The 18,277-nt window shown below is 38.8% G+C and overlaps 1 protein-coding gene across 10 annotated transcripts in view; it reads right to left on the bottom strand.

The window, feature by feature from the left end:
• The window catches only part of TRPM3 (transient receptor potential cation channel subfamily M member 3), a 783,705-nt gene that overhangs the window by 371,543 nt on the left and 393,885 nt on the right, over positions 1 to 18,277 (bottom strand). The gene's annotated exons all lie outside the window — the stretch shown is intronic.

Below are 18,277 nucleotides of genomic sequence, written 5' to 3'. Positions count from 1 at the left end.
CGGTACGCGGGCCTCTCACCGTTGCGGAGCACAGGCTCCGGACGCGCAGGCTCAGCCGCTCCGCGGCATGTGGGACCCTCCCAGACCGGGGCACGAACCCGCGTCCCCCGCACCGGCAGGCAGACTCCCAACCACTGCGCCACCAGGGAAGCCCCCTCCACCTGCTTTTAACAGCAACTAATTACTTTCAGGCTTCTCCTAGGCAGTTTTTCAGCACAATAATTACGGTAGTAGGGAAAGCGCTTTTTTAGCTAAGCTGCCATCTAATACCTACTTCTTGATAACTGCCAGTGTCCTTACTTGAAATAATTTATCTGTGTTGAGTTCTACAACTAAAAATGCATACAGCTGGCTACAGCTTTAATTTAATAGAAATGCTATAGAGTGTGAAATATCTACATCTAATTGGCAAAGCCTCTCAATTTTCTGGGGTATTAGATAACTTTATTCCAACCTTGTCCTGTAAAATCCAGAGGTTCCAGTACAGGCATACTTTAGAGATATTCCGGGTTTGGTTCCAGACCACAGCAATGAAGTGAACATTGCAATAAAGCAAGTCACATGAGATTTTTAGTTTTCTAGCGAATATAAAAGTTATGTTTATAGTTTATATTGTAGTCTACTAAGTGTACAATAGCACTGTCTAAAAAGATAATGTACATACCTTAATTAAAAATACTTTATTGCTAAAAACCACTAACCATCATCTGAGCTTTCATTGAGTCATAGTAATAACATTAAAGATTACTGATCACAGATCACCATAACAAATATAATAATAATGAAAATGTCTGAAATATTGCGGGAATTTACCAAAACATGACACAAAGACACAAAGTGAGCAAATGCTGTTGGAAAAATGGTGCCAAGAGACTTATTCGACAAGGACTGCCACAAACCTTCAATTTGCAGAAAAAAAAAAAAAAAAAAAAAAAGAAGTATCTCTGAAGTGCAGTAAAGCCAAGTGTGATATAACGAAGAATACCTGTATTGCTATATCTGGGTCCTTGGTTTCAGGTAAACAGGAATTTAGGGGAGGGGGGAGCCAAACGGATACATAAAGAAAAATAGGCAGAAGACATTTGTCATTTCTGTATTAAAAGAAACAGCAAAAATTTACTGGTATTTATTAGGTACTGGCGTCACATAAACACTTTGTTATGTGTTAAATTGTACAGTTAAATTGACAATCCTTGCCTTACGGGAGTTTTATTCTAACAATGGATGACCTAAATTCAACTAACAGTCTTCACAACTGCCGCTACCCACACACACTGCCATAGACTGCTTGGGCTGCCATGACAAAATACAGCAGACTGGGTGGTGTAAACAACAGACATTTTTTTTTCACAGTTCTGAAGGACAAAGAGTCCAAGATCAAGGTTCAGGCAGGATTCAGGTTCTAGTGAGGGTTCTCTTCCTGGCTTGCAGACTGCCTCCTTCTTGCCGTGTCTTCATGGGGTAGCAGGGAGTGAGGGGTGCGGGATTGGTTGGGCAGAGGATGGGACGTCTCTCTTCCTCTTCTTTAAGGCCAAAATCCTATCAGATTAGGACCCCACCCACATGACCTCACTAAACCTTAATTATCTCCTAAGGACCCTATCTCTAATACAGTCACATGGGGGCTAGGGCTTCAACATATGAATTGGTGGGGTAGGCAGTTCAGTCCATAGCACGTGCACGTGCTCATGCACACACAGCACACTAAGCCAAGAGCTAATGCTGTGGTGAGGGCACCTGTCATTAAATATTTACACTGAGGGTAACCTTCTTAAATCAGGCCTTGCAGTGTTCTCTGCCAGACTGCTGGAGGGAGGAGAAGTCAGCGTGACCTCTTTTCATTTATCCAGGAAAGGCTTTATGGAGGAACTGGGATTTCTGGACATCTTTGGAGGGCAGAAAGAAAGATTTGAGTGATAACACAGGATAATAAGACCAGAGGGAGCGGTAGCATGAGAGAGATCAGTGTTAGAAGGAAGAAAGATGGGGGCAGTCTGGGAGACTTTTCGTATTTTCCCTTTGCTTTTCTGAAGTGGTTTTAAGGTGGTTTTCCTTCATGTTCCTGAGGAGGGAAGCTAATCAATGTTGGTTCTAAGGCATCTGTTTCATGTTCTTCTTTTGCTCCAGTCTCTATCAAGCTGACTGATTAACTCATCCCTCTACACACACTCATCTTGTTTCCATCTCCTTTACTTCCCACATCCAATTTATTTGTTCGCTAGCATCCTGGCCCCTGCCAACACATACCCCCTTCAACTGCCTTACCTTGAGCTTCTCTCTAAAAAAAAGTGGGCAGAAGTGATTAAAAATCAACTGAACTATTTTTTAAATGTGGGAACTCAATCTTTGGGTACTTTGTGCTGTTTTTGCCTAAACTTCGAACTAGATGTTTCACCAGAGATAGGCACACTGCTGTGGCCTCTTCTCTCCTTTTTCCATCCTCCCGTATGTTTTAGGACTCAGGAAATGCATTATATTCATTTGTTTTAAGAAATCTATCTCACCAAAAAGAAAAAAAAAAAACCTATAAGAAACAGAAAAGATAAATATATGAGGTGATGGAAAAGGTGTGTTAATAAACTAGATGGGTAGAGGGGTAATCCTTTTAAAATGCCTACATACATCAAATTATCACAATGTACACTTCAAATATCTTACAACTTTATCAATCATACCTCAATAAAGCTGAAATTTTAAAAAACAAAAAATAAATCTAAAGCAATTTCAATACACACATATGTGCGTGCACACACACATGCATGCACACACAAGATGCCTCTTTCCTTGGGTGACTGGAAGCTCAAGAGTCACATCAAATCAGTTGCTTCCTAATTAGCATAAGCTTTGATGAACCTACAATCTGAGTCACCTCTCTGCTCTCCTATCCCCACAGACCTGCTCACTTTTACTGAGAAAGATGACAATGTGATTTGGTCCAGAGCAACAGGAGTCTTGATTTTAGGGCCCTGGTGAATGAAAACAGTAGTTACCTCTTCTGCAGTTTGACAGCAAAGAATGACTTGAAAATGGGAGAGCAAAAGCACCATTAGAGCGATCTCACTGATTTAGGCCAGTGTCTCCAGAAAGTTTCCTAATAAATAATGAATACAATGTCTGGGAGTACATGATTAACCCATTAGCAAAGAATGTTTTATTGCCTTACTTGGAAAAGAGATAGAAGTTGTGTCATCTTGGGGAGGTGGGAGTTGTTAGGCAAGGTCTGAGAAAGTAAAGCTGGAAGAGAACCAGGAATTTCCTGAAGATCACTTTCACTGACATCACAATTTTGCCTGAGAAGGTCCTGGGTTCTGGTCCTGACTTCATCATTTCCCAGTAGGGGGACCTCCGGCAAGTCACCTAGCCTCTATAAACCTTAGTTTCCTTGATTGTAAGATGGAGATAAGAATGCTATCTAAATTACATGGTTGTTGGGAGGATGGAGTGTGGAAATGTAGGCAAATATGTAGCACAGTGTCCGGCTTATTGTAAATACTCAAATCATGCTAATAATTATTATTATGTGAGGATGATAGCATCTCTTTCCCCATTCCATTTGAAGCTCGTGCATCTAAGATGTGTAATACAAATTTCAAAAAAGTAATACAAAAGCACAGAAACATCCTAATCTTAGAAAATATTATCTTTATATTATTTCCAAACAAATTGGACTTCACCCAATAAAGCACTAAAAGTATCCTTAGATTTATAAAACACTAATCACTAATTTATAAAACACAAGAGGACATATGCTAAAGTGCCTTGATATACTGGTGTGACTTGAGCAAACCTTGCAAAGCTTCTTGTTCTTCCTGAAACCTTGGAAGACTGGGGCTATTTCACCATCTAAACCTCACCAATCCTCAGTTCTGGGTTATATACACTCTCCAGACTAATTTCACCTCACCCATCATGAATATTCTCTTTTTCCTCTCAGCCCAGCATGGAATCTTTCTGGTGATTATTTCCTCCAAGTCAGTTATACTGTACAACCTCATATTCTTGGATCAATTTACTGATGTGACAAAAAAATCAAGATTATAAACTTCAAATGGGCCTTCAACTATGCCTAGCATTTTCCCATCATTTCCCTAGTAAACTACCTTGCCTAATTTCCACAGTGACTATTTGAAATATTTCCAATATCATTATATATTTTTCAGAAAATCAAAGATTTCCCAAGGAACTCACTTGAAAATGACAAACCCACTGACCTAGTCAACAGCCCTCATCTTCTTTCCTTTTAGATTAAAGGAGTTCTTCCTTTTTATTGCCTTTGCCTAAGCTTTAATCTCTCTCCAGTCTCCTCAGGAACCTGACATATGACTATTCATTTTCCCCTCGCATATAATCAACCAATACCTTTCAAACAAATCCTTCTTGTCAGCATCTAAACATGCGCAAACCTTATATATTTTCAAGTAACCCTCTCTGATCCTCACATTCTACCTCAGCCCCCAGCACATTTTCATCCCCCCTCTTCACAGCCAAACTTGTTGAAAGTTCTTTAAAGTTTTGGTCTTTCTTTCCTCATCTCTCTTTCTATTCAATCTCCACCAGTCTGGAATCCAGGCTATCACAGTAGCATTTCTGCTAGGAGCACACTGACCTCCATGGTGTTAAATCCACTCAACTCTCATCAGCATTAGATGCTGTTGATCAACTCCTTCTGAAAGCTCTCTTCCCTTGACATCCATGACCTCATGGCCCTTGTTTTTCTCCTATTCCCTTCTCATCCTTTCATACTCTTCTGCAGGCTGATACTGCTTTTTCCAACCATTAGACGTGGGAGTTCCTCCAGGATCGGTTCTAATACCTCATATCTTCTCACTTTGTATATTTCTCTAGGCAACTTTATCCACCCTTCATAGCTTAGGCCCTGCAGACCAATAAGTCTAAGTGCCTACTTAACACATGTATTTTGATACTTCAAAAGCATCAAACACATCCTATCCAAGATTCATTTTCTTTCATTTCAGCACTTTCTCTCTCATTGAAAGATACCTCTGTGGAAAGAAACAAAAAGACGACTCAAATGAGAGCAAGCAAAGACTATTTATTCACAAAATGGGAGTCAGCCACCATCACCGGTGTTTGGCAGAGACTCAAAGGCAGGGAGAGGAGTGGGGATGCTTTACAGTCAAGAAAAAAGGGCTCCAGGTATGCCCTGATTAGAAGCTGTTGGCATGGGAAAGCTGGACGTGGGCTAACTAGAAGTGGGCCTCCTAATGTGATTGGTTAGAGGTATGTATTTGGATTCCTCCAGTTGGAGAAAATATAAATGGGAGGTTCACTTCCTGGGCTGGTTGCTGCAGATTATGGGTCAGAGTTCTATTTTATATATGGTCTAGCCATTGTCCATTTGTATATTCAGTCTCTCAACTCCCTCAGTCCGGTCTCGTAAACCAGAAACTAAGGAGGCAATATAGCATGATAATAAGAATGTGAGCTCTGGAATCATACTGTGTTTATATTTCATAGGTCTACCACACATGAGCTCTGTAACTCTGGACAAGGTACTTAAATTTTGTTTTAATTTTCATTTACTTAACCTAAAAATCAGTAGAATGGGAGACTTATCTGACATCGACACAGTTATTGCCTACTCAACAGCCATTACCCACACTTTTCTGAAGTGTTAAAAACGTTTAACTACTGGCTATGTTCTTGGTCCAATGATAATCAGGAATGGTGCATTATAAGTAACAGACCCTAAAAATGAGAATTTGATTGAAGGACGAAAGGAGATGGAGGGTGTTGAGAATTCCGCTATACCTAGATTGGAAGTTGATAAGCTTTGTCATTCAAGGTCAAAATGCTTGGTTTAGTTATTGCATTACTGCCTTGTAATGAAGACAATTTTACTAACAAGGCTGATGGTAATATAAGGAAAATTCAGCCTACTCATATGTGTTAGCTACAGCCCCGCAGAATTCAGTATAGTATTTTAAGAGTCAAACTTGCTAAGAGAAGCTCTCTGTGCCAATAGCCTGAAATTAAAATTAACCAAGACTTCTATAATTTGAAGTCTTGCAGTGTTGGAATAATGGAATTCTCAAACCTGAATTAAATAGAGAGAGAGAGGTAGGATATACACTTGAGAAAACAGTGGGCCTGGCATCTTAATCATTCTCTGCTTGACAAAGGGGAAAAGACTGATGGCAAAAATAAGCTTAAAGGAGGTGTGTTCCCATATCACTGAAGATGCTATTCCATATTTTAACATTAAAATCAAAGCTCTGGGTTTAGCAGAGGAAATGCGCCAGTGACCAGAAGACAGATATTCTTAAGGATTATGTACAAGGAGATTGTTGGCGCTGGTTTTACAATATGGAGCTGCCTGTGGGGAAAAAAAACAGAATGGAAAGCTAGTAATTTTTTATTTCTGAGTACTACACTGCTAAATTTACAACTTGCTTGGCTAAAAATAATCTGTAACAAACCTTACAGTGATTTTGGGGCCCTACAACTCACACTTACAAGAATTATAGTGCTAAAACAATTGGCTCAAAGGAAGGACATTCTACCCAATAAATGTCTCAGATGTCACTCAGAATGACAACAGATAAGAAAGATCCTTCCTTAGGGCAGAACCAGAGATGACCAGAATGACTGACTGATCTCTATCAGAGAGTCCTGACCTTTCCTGTGTAACAGGATATAATATATGCCATATTTCAGTGGGTGTGTTATTTCTCATTTTCCCCCTTTTCTTTGTTTTAATCTTTTAATTTATTTTTTAACATCTTTATTGGAGTATAATTGCTTTACAATGGTGTGTTAGTTTCTGCTGTATAACAAAGTGAATCAGCTATACATAAACATATATCCCTTTATCTCTTCCCTCTTGCGTCTCCCCCCCACCCTCCCAAAGATGAACTAAATAAATGGGGAGATATTCAGGGAGAGGAAGACTCAGTATTTTCAAGATGTCAGTTTTTCCAACTTGATTTATAAATTTGATGTAATCCCAATAAAAATCTTAGCAAGTTAATATGTGGATCCTAAAGTTTATATGGAGAGGCAGAAGTCCCAGAATAGCCAACACAGTACTGAAGGAGAAATACCAACCTGGTAGACTGAAACTGCTGGACTCCAAGACTTACTACAAAGAGGCAGGAATCAAGACAGTATAGTGTTGGTGAAAGAATAGACAAATAGATCAATGAAACAGAAGAGACAGCTCAGAAAGACCTACATACTGTCAACTGATCTTTGACAAAGGAACAAAGGCAATACAATACAGCAAAGACAGTCTTTTCAGCAAATGGTGCTAGAAAGACTGAACATCCAAATGCAAAAAAAATTGAATCTAGACACAGACCTTACAACTTCCACAAAATTAAATCAAATGGATCAAATACCTAAAGTAAAATGCAAAACTATAAAATGCTTAGAAGATAACACAGGAGAAAACTTAGATAGCCTTGGGTATGGTGATGGCTTTTTAGATTCAACACCAAAGGCACAGTTCATGAAAGAAATAACTGATAAGTACACTTAATTAAATACAAAACATATGGGTATGCTCTGAAAAAGACACTATCAAAAGAATGAGAAGACAAGTCACAGACTGGGAGAAAATATCTGCAAAAGACACATCTTATAAAGGACAAAATATTCAAAGAATTCTTAAAACTCAACAATAAGAAAATAAACAACCTGATTAAAAAATGGGCCAAAGACACCTCAACAAAGAAGATATATGGATGACAAATAAGCACATGAAAAGATGCTCTACATGATATATCATCAGGGAAATTCAAATTAAAACAACAATGAAATACCACAACACACCCCAAGTATGGCCAGAATCCAGAACGCTGATAACGTCAAATACTGGTGATGGTGTGGAACAACAGGAACTCTCATCCATTGCTGGTCAGAATGCAAAATAGAAGCCACTAAGGAAGACAATCTGGCAGTTTCTCACAAAACTAAATATGTTCTTACCATATGATCCAGCGATCATTCTCCTTGGTACTTACCCAAAGAATTTGAGAACATGTCCACACACAAACCTGCACACAAATGTTTATAGCAACTTTTTTCACAATTGTCAAAACTTGGAAGCAACCAAGATGACCTTTAGTAGGTGAACAGATGAACTGTGGTACATCACGTGATGGAATATTATTTAGTGATAAAGAGAAATAAGCCATGAAAAGAATGGAGGAATCTTAAATATATATTACTAAGTGAAAGAAGCCAATCTGAAAAGGCTATATGCTGTATGATTCCAACTATGTGACATCCTGGAAAAGGCAAAACTATGGAGACAGTAAAAAGATCAGTGGTTGCTGGGGACTGGGGGTGGAGGGGAGTACAGAGGATTTTCAGAGCAGTGAACTACTCCACGTGATACTATAATGGTGGATTCATGTCATTTTACCAAAGCCACAGAATGTACAACACCAAGAGTGAATTGTCATGTAAACTACGACTTTCAGTGATTACAATGTGTCAGTGTAGGTTCATCAATTGTAACAAATGTACCACTTTGGTAGAGAATGTTGATAACGGGGGAGGCTATGCATGAGTTGAGGGCAAGAGATAGATGGGAAATCTCTGTACTTTTCTCTCAATTTTGCTGTGAACCTAAAACTGCTCTAAAGAAAAAAAAAGTCTTTTTTAAAGAATGAAATAATGCCATTTGCAGCAACATGGATGGACCTAGAGATTGTCATACTGAGTAAAGTCAGACAAAGAAAGACAAATATTATATGATATTGCTTATATGTGGAATTTTTAAAAAGGGTACAAATGAACTTATCTACAAAACAGAAATAAGGGGCTTCCCTGGTGGCGCAGTGGTTGAGAATCTGCCTGCCAATGCAGGGGACACGGGTTCGAGCCCTGGTCTGGGAAGATCCCACATGCCGCGGAGCAACTAGGCCCGTGTGCCACAACTACTGAGCCTGTGGTCTAGAGCCCACGAGCCACAACTGCTAAGCTCAAGTGCCACAACTACTGTGCTCTGCAACAAGAGAAGCCACCACAATGAGAAGCCCTGAGAAGCCTGCAAACTGCAACAAAGAGTAGCCCCTGCTCACCACAACTAGAGAAAGCCCGCGTGCAGCAACAAAAACCCAAAGCAGCCAAGAAATAAAATAAATAACTAAAATGCCCAGCTGGATGGTTTAAAAAAACAGAAATAGCGTTACAGATGTAGAAAATAAACTTATGGTTATGAAGGGATAAGGTGGGGGAGGGATAAATTGGGAGATTAGGATTGACATATACACACTACTACATATAAAATAGGTAACTAATAAGTACCTACTGTATAGCACAGAACTCAACTCAATACTCTGTAATGGCCTATATGGGAAAAGAATCTTAAAAAAGAGTGGATATATGTATATATATAACTGATTCACTTTGCTGAACACCTGAAACTAACACAACATTGTAAATCAACTATACTCCAATAAAAATTTTTAAAAATAAAGTCTTTTTAAAAAAAGTATACCTGAGCAAATAGAAAGAGATACCATGTTTTTGGAAAGAAAGACTCAAAATCAAAAAGATGTCAACTCTCAGAAGTCAGTTTATGTATGTAATAAAATTCTAACAGAAGTACCATTTGATTTTTTTCCTGGAGCCAGATAAGTCAGCTACAAAGTAATTTGGAAGAATTAGCAAGCTAAATTTCCGAGAAAACTTTAAAAAAATCAATGTTGGGAAGGGGGACAGGGGTGGCTAACATATTAAAATATTATATAAGCTTCTACAATTAAAATAGTATGCACTGGTACATGAAGACAGATACAAACCAATAGAACAGGAGAGAAAATTCACAGATAGATCCAAGTACACTCGATAATTTAGAATACTTAAAGACAACTTCTCAAATCAGTGATGTGAAGTGAAATGATGGACTTTTTATCAAGCTGAGACAACTGAGTAGAAGTATGGAAAAAGATAAAATGGGGTGGGTTTCTCACACTGTACACCAAGATAAATTCCACCTAGAGTGTGTCAAAATAGGAAAAACATTTGCAAATTAAATTACAAACAGCTAAATCTGTAATCTATAAAAGCTTCCTCAAAATTTAGAAGAGACCAACAACCCAGTAGAAAAACAAGTAAATGATAGGACCACACTGCTCACAGAACAAATAGTCCTAAACATACTAAAAGATGTTCAGCCATACTTTTAACAAGATAGATGTAAAATTAAATATAATGTGATTCTACTTTTCATCTATCAGATTTTCAAAAACCTAAAGTCTGACAATAATCGTCACTGGCCAGGCCAACACAAAACAAACAGCCTTATATGTTGCTAGTGGGGAGGCAAAGACGTACAGCATACACTATGGAGGGGATTTTGGTGTTTACTGCTGAAATTACACTGTATTTACCCTTTAACAGAGCAATCCATCTTCTGGGAATCTATTTTGAAGATACACAGGAAGAAATATGAAATGACATGTATGAACAGTTCACTCAATATAATACTACTTGTAATAGCAAAGACTAGAATGTATCTAAATGTCTATCAATGAGGAATTAGCTGAATAAATTCTACTACAGCCATAAACTTAGTGCCATGTACCTCTAAAAATGAGTGAGGAAGATCTTTTTACATTAGTGATCTTTGGGATATACTGTTAAGCAATAAAAAATCTATGGGTAGAAGAGTGTGTATAGCATTCTATCCTTTGTAAGAAAAGAGGAAATAAATACATCTACATATTTGTTTTTATTTTCAGAAGGAAACAGTGTGAGAATAACCTCCAAACTAAAACACATGCCTACCTAAAGAGGAAAGAAGGTAACAGAAGGAGACAGGGATGGAAAGTTTTTCCTTTTGGACATAGCTGTATGAATAGTGATGGCTGGAGCTGCTGCAGCCAGCTTGCAACCAGGAGGGGGGCTACCCAAAGCACTATGGTATGCACAGAGATGACAGAATGAACACACAGAATGAACCTGGGTCCCAGATAACATTAGAGCTGATGAATTAATTCAACATCAAAACTGCCCAACCTGCAGACTTTCATTCTACAACATAAGAACATGTTAAGCTGGCATTTCTGTCACCTGAAGCTAAAAGTATACTATGTTACTGTTTAGTTACTGTGAAAAATGAGATAATCCACAAAAAAGTTATTTACCAACACATCTCGCACACAGTATTTAATAAACGTTAGCTAATGTTATTATCCACCTCCTTATTTCCCAACCTATCACCAAAGTCTTCCCATCATCATCTCCTCAGTACCACTGACACCTTTTCTCTTTTCTCCATCCTCACTGCTATCAGTTACCATAGTATCTCCTCTGCACTATGCAGGAAAATACTCATTGCTAATCTTATCATACAGTGAACCTGTCTTTCTGCTTCACCCAACTAAAAACCTTTCCTGGCTTTGTTTTTGGGATGAAGATAGAAATCTTTAGCACGGCCTACAACAGTCTTCCATGGCCTCTGCTTAGCTCTTCTGCCTTATTTTCCATTACATTTTCCCTTGCTCCCCGTACTCCAACCATGCTTACCTTATTTCAGTTCCTGGAATAAACTTTGCTCCTTCTCACCACAGAACCTTTTGCACATACTGTCCCCACCATCTATGTGGAATGCATCCGAACCATCCCTCCTCCTTCTGAGTTCACTCCTACTCATCCTTTAGCTAAAGTATGGTATTGTCAGGGAAGCCTTTCCAAAAACCCCTGTCCAGATCAAGTTTTTTTGTTATGTGCTAGAATAGAAAGTTTCTTCCATCCTTATATTTACTATACATCATTGTAAACAATGATCTCAACAAGACAGAAGTTTTTTGTCTATTCTGACATAGATACATGGCAGATCATTCCTTCTTCCCTACTTCACATTAAAAAAGAAGGGGGTTGTCAGGGGCTTCCCTGGTGGCGCAGTGGTTGAGGGTCCGCCTGCCGATGCAGGAGACACGGGTTCGTGCCCTTGTCCGGGAGGATCCCACATGCCGCGTATCAGCTAGGCCCGTGAGCCATGGCCGCTGAGCCTGTGCTCCGCGGCAGGAGAGGCCACAACGGTGAGAGGCCCGTGTACCGCAAAAAAAAAAAAAAAAAAAAAAAAAAAGAAGGGGGTTGTCAATGTAGCACTTTATTTCCTAAAAGATTCCTCGCCTCTAAAGGCATAAATGTTTTAGTCCCTGGAGGCTGCATAGCAGAGTAGTATAGGAAACATGGACTTTAAAGTAAGATCTTGATTCGTACCCTGCTCCTGCTGCTGATGAGCTGCATGATCCCGGGGAGTCACCTCTGAGCCTCAGCATTTTTCCTATACAATGGGGACAATGCAGGTTGTAAGGATTTGCCACTATTTGTGTAGAGGGCCTAACAGAGTACCTAGCAGGTGCTATTATGGTTGTTCTTCCTCTCTTCCGTATTATATCCTTCCTTTATTTAAAGTCCATTTCCAGGCAATCCTCAGAAAAATTTCCCCAAATAGCTCCATTCATACTTCAACTCCTTGAATAGCAGGGATTCATGAGACCCCCTCATAGGATTCTTATAACTGCTCCTTCAAAGCACAGTAATGTTCTGCAGCCCTTAGGTGCATGATAAATACTGGTTATGTGGTTAATGGCATCTCTCAAAACAACCTTACCTCATGCTTAAAACTCCCTTGATTCTGAAATTTCCTTTTGAAACTAGAAAAAGACTTCAGAAAGTGGCCTTTTGAAAACTGTTCTCTTATGACGTCATACTTTATCTGTTACTGGTATCCACATTGCCACTTTTTTTTTTTTTGGTATCAAACTGACATCTTAAAAATAAATGAGAATGACACTTAGAGTAAGTAGAAAGGAGACATGATGCAGTGTGAAACAGAAGCTTCCTTTTCTGTTTTTCCTGTTTTGACCTCCTGGATCAACTTTCCCTTAAAACATTACAAATAAAGCTCTTGCGCATATAACACATAATCTGCTTTGGCAGGCATAATAGCATTAATGTACTGGTGCATTTGAGGGGTCATTTTTCTTGCCTGATCCTTCTTATAAATTATGACTCACACACCTGCTTTCTGCCCCAGATTCCAAAACAGTCAATTCAGGTAAGTCATGTCACCTTATTTGTAAAAGAAAAGAGGTTGCTGCTTGGAGATGCAAAACTCCATAAGAACAGCATTTACTTAGTGCCTTATAATTAATAAAGACTTCAGATAAGTTGTGTTCCCTGATCAGACATTTGTTTCCTACTTCCACATATTTTTGATGGTGTACAATTGAACTGCCTATATGTAGTAGGCTGAATAATGTCTCCTCTCCCTGTCCTCCCCCAGAAAAGATGTCCACGTGCTAATCCCTGGAACCTGGAAATCTACTACCTTACATGGCGAAAGGGACTTTATAGTGTTAAGAATCTTAGGATGGTGAGATTATTTTGAATTATTTGGGTAAGCCAACATAAACACAAGGGTTCTTATAAGAGGGAGGCAAAAGGGTCAATGGAACAGAAAGTGATGTGACAACAAAAGCAGAAAATGGAGTGAGGAATCCACGGGGCAAAATATGCCAACCCCCCCTTAAAGCTGGAAGAGGCAGGGAACAACATTCCATGGAGCCTCCAGAAGGAAAAAGCCTTGCCGACTTGTTGATTTTAGCTGCTTAAGACTCCTTTTGGAGTTCTGACTTCCCGAATTGTAAGAGAATATATTGTATTGTTTTAAGCCACTAAATTTGTGGTAATTTGCCGAAGAAACAATAGGAGGCTAATATGTCATCCACTGTCTCATTTACCTACAGATTATTTGGGGTCATGTGGAGCTTCCTGCACCTGTATCCTAGGTTCCAGCTTTCTGCTGTTGGGTTCTTTATCTCAGATTAAATACACTTTAAGATGTAGATGTAAACAATACCCAGCAGATGGCATGGAGTGCCAAAGAACAGATGGGAAAAAAGAAGAAAAAAGTAAAATGAAATGAGATCACGAAGGTCTAATTATGGCATTATTATCTATAGGGCTTAGGGACAGCTTACTGTGGCAGAGGCTGTTGGGGCCAGTACCAGACATTCCTTAAGCTGAAAATGTCATCAGTAACCCTAATATCCAGTGCTGACTAATTTAAGACCTCCGTTGTCCAGTGTCTGGGAAAGAATTTTTTCTTAAAGAGAGATGGATGAAGAGAGGACCTTTCCTTCCCTCCCTTCCTGCTTGGTGTGCCTGATGTCCGGACATGTATACTGAATTTCTGCAGCCATTTTGGAACCATGAGGAAGAGGCCAAGAGAATTCTAAAGAGGGTAACCCAGTGCTCTTACAGCACTGAGACTCTGAACCAGCCCTGGGGATGCACATTTCCAAACTTTTTGTACAAGCAATGAAATGTCTGTATTTGTTTTTAGCCAGGAATTTATTCTATTACTTTTGGTCAAAAGTATTATAACTAAAATGCTACTTAAAAAATGAAATTTGGCTTCTAAATCCATCTAAAGTACTTGCTAGTAATCTCAGCTCGAGTCAAGTGTTTTCTGAGAACTGACTTTTTCCAGTATTGGGCTCTGATGGGTATAAAAGTGGGCCAGATATGATCCCTATACTCAAGGAACCTATAATCTAAGAGGGAAAGAGAAACATACTCTATTTGCAATATTATAATTTTATTACTTATATTTTAATAAATACCCAAAACCCAAAACTTAACTACACATTCATCTCAAGAGAAAGTTTGTTATGATTCAGAATTATCTGGTGCTTTGAGATGTTTTCCCCTTGAACTATATAAATCAAGTCAGACAATTTCCATGTGAGGTCAATATTATGATCCTATTTCACAGGTGAGGAAAGAGAGACCTACAGATGTGTGGTGACTGGTCTGTGGTAGGCAGCATTCACAAGTGAATTAACCAGATTTTGAAGCAGCACTATTTTTCTTCTACTATATTACTCTGCCTCTTTCTTTAACATTTGTGATTTCCCAAAAATGTAGGCAAATAGAATACAGGCAAATGTGCAAAAACAGATGTTTAATCTGGTGGAGCCTCTTCAGATCTCTGGTTTTAGAAAACTCTTCAAAAGAGCACAGGTCACATCAGTCTCTTATTATCTGTAGTTAACCTTCTAGGAGCATCATTTATCCAATGATGGGTCACAGTATATTCCAACAGAGATTTCTGGATGATGGAAATGTTCTATATTTCTGCTGCATCTTTCCAATATGGTAGCCTCTAGCCACATGTGGCTCTTGGGCCTGTGAAATGCAACTAGTGTGACTGAGGAACTGGATTTTTAATTTTATTTAATTCTAGTTAATTTACATTTAATTTATTGAACAGTACAGGAACAGATTACAGATCTCATTAATCTTTTTCAGGATGGATGGGTAAAGAAAATGTGGTATATATACAATGGAATCTTATTCAGCCATAAAAAAGAAGGAAATCCTGCCATTTGTGACAACATGGGTGGACCTAGAGGGCATTACGCTAAGAGAAAACAGTCATACAGAGAAAGATATATACTGTACGATCTCACTTGTATGTGGAATAAAAAAAAAACCCCACAGAGGTGGGTTGGGGGAGGGGAGGAGTGGGCGAAATGGGTGAAGGTGGAAGTTTAATGAGAAAAAGAAAAATGTAAGGGTTTGCAACCTTTGTTAATGTAAACCTAGCAAGAATTCCCAAGCACCCAGTTGCCTTATCAACAAAGCTGAAATATACTATTTCAGCTTCCATAAAGCTGTTTCCCAAAGATGCTTATTTAAAACAGTGATGGGAATACATGTGGACGCTTCCTTTTTATTTTTAAATTCTCAGCTCATCTCTTCTTCCTTCATCTGCCTCCTTTTCCTACTTTTTCAAATTTAGTTGCATTCAGCTTAAACATCACCATGTCTGTGACTCCCTCAGTCAGTCACAGATAGAAATCCAACTCAAAGAGCTTTAAAAAGTCCTACAAGAGAATAGTATCATAATGTCCATTAAACTCCATCAGTGTAATCACATGGACTCAGCAAAATCAACACAACAATGATGACACAACAACAACAAAAGCAAAAAACAAAAACCAACATATGTTTTTAAAACGCAAAATGGGCCCCAAACTTAAGCCAAATACTTGAACTAGTGCTTAACTGAAGAAAGTATGATCTGTTCTATCCCTTTATTTGGTTTCAAAGGTAATTTTGATTTTACGTAATTTTTGCATTTCCTGCTAAATTCTGAACACAGGCTCTCAGTAAGATGCAACTTTCATGTGCTACATTTGATGTAGATGGTAATTGTAATATACTCACTGTTTGGAAAATTCTTCTTAATTCTTCCATTTCTTGTGTCCTTTTCTAAGATCTCTAAAATCTATTATATTCCCCAATATTTTAAGAACCAATATTATTTCTGATGTGAAATGATCAATTTGTTGCCATAGAGATTATGTCCAATGACTAATTCTGGTATTTTTGAAACCTGAAAGCCAGAGACAAGTATATATGATACAATAACTGTCACTAATAAGTCAGAATATATATTTGCACATATATGGTTATATGTGGGTAAACACCCACATATATTAGTTATGTGTTTTACAAGCAATGAAAATTCTTTGGGAAAAGAACGTATGAAAACAAGATCAGAGAGGCTCTTGCTGTCATATTATCATCCTGAGGCTATAGTCATAAATACAGAATAAAATATTGTTAATCTAGTAATCAGCTGGAACTTTCCATTAAGTAGTCCTTCTGCACATCAACCAAACAACAAAGATTAATTCTCTGTTGGTTCCTGAAATGTCTTCGGAGTGTTAAAATTTTTTAACACTATATTAAAATATTCCTATGTTTTAAACTACAGTAAAATTTTATTTCATGGATAATTAATGACTCGTATGTTATGTAAAAAACTAATTTAAAAATACTCCAACTATGGTATAGAACAGTGGTTCCCAAATGCCAGACCGGGGATTAGTAAGTAAATTTCATGACAATTTTGTTATCATTCTATGGAGAAGTGTGAAAAATAAGGACCTAAGAGATTATCTCTTATTCTGTATGTTCTTCTAAATTTTTCAGGGTTAAAATATCTGTTCTTCATGTAGGCAAGCTTGTGTTAGCCACTGAGATTCTTTGGAATCTCTGGGAAACACTGCTATAGAGCAAGATTTCTTGAATAGTAACTCCTAGACCATGATCTAGAGAATCAGAATATCTGGGAGGATGGTCTAGAAATTAACATGTTTAACCAGTTTTCCTTGACTCAAATACATCCTAATGTTTGAGAACCACTAGTATGGAGTAAAGTGTACAAACGTTGAATCAAAATACTCGAAAGTTTGAAATTTTGCCTTGCCATTTACTAGCTGGGTGCCCTAAGATACTTTTTTTTTTTTTTTTTGCGGTACGCGGGCCTCTCACTGTTGTGGCCTCTCCCGTTGCGGAGCACAGGCTCTGGACGCGCAGGCTCAGCGGCCATAGCTCACGGGCCCAGCCGCTCCGCAGCACGTGGGATCTTCCCAGGCCGGGGCACGAACCCATGTCCCCTGCATCGGCAAGCGGACTCTCAACCACTGCGCCACCAGGGAAGCCCCCTAAGATACTTTTAAAGTCTGGCAGCCTTCATTGTCTCCCCTGTAAAATGATTGGGCTTTTAGGAGAATGAAAACATTAATCAGTATAAAGTTTCCAACAGCACTTGGTCCAGAAAAGAAACCCAAGAAAATCAGTTCTCCACCATACCCTCGTACATGCTAGTTAAGTATTCACCATGCTACTTAAGTGTCCATTATATACCTTGCATATGTATTTTTGGATAGGCAGCATTTTAAGATGGTCCTCTCCAAATTCCCAACCACCAGTTATTCAGTTAAACACAAATCTAGGTATTTCTGTATAGGGATTTTGCTTATGTAATTAAAGTCCCAAATCAGTTGATCTTAAGATGGAAAGATTATTCTGGTGGGTCTGACCTGACTACATGAACCCTTTAAAAACAGAGAGATTTTTCTTGCTGGCTGTCCCACAGGAAGTCAGAGAGATGCACTTAGGCAGCCCTGGAAGAAGACCAACATCCATGTTGTGAACTGCCTATGGGGCCACATGGCAAGGACCTGAGAGTAGTTGCTGAGATCAGTCCCCAACTGTCAACCTCAGTGCTACGACTGCAAGGAAATGAAATCTGAAACAACCTAAAGGAGCAAAGGGGGAGATCCTTCCCTAGAGGAGCCTCCAGAGGAGCATGCAGCTGGCCGACATCCTGATATCATCTTTGCCACACCCTGAACAGAGAACCCAGCCATGCTGTGCCAGACTTCTGACCTATAGAACTGCAAGATAATAAAGTGTTCTTTTAAATCTCTAA

The sequence above is a fragment of the Neophocaena asiaeorientalis genome, unplaced genomic scaffold (genome assembly GCF_003031525.2).
Source record: "Neophocaena asiaeorientalis asiaeorientalis breed wild unplaced genomic scaffold, Neophocaena_asiaeorientalis_V1.1 scaffold249, whole genome shotgun sequence".
Taxonomy (NCBI): Eukaryota; Metazoa; Chordata; class Mammalia; order Artiodactyla; family Phocoenidae; genus Neophocaena; species Neophocaena asiaeorientalis.
Note: the sequence above shows the minus strand (reverse complement) of the source record. Positions and strands in the feature narration are given on the sequence as shown.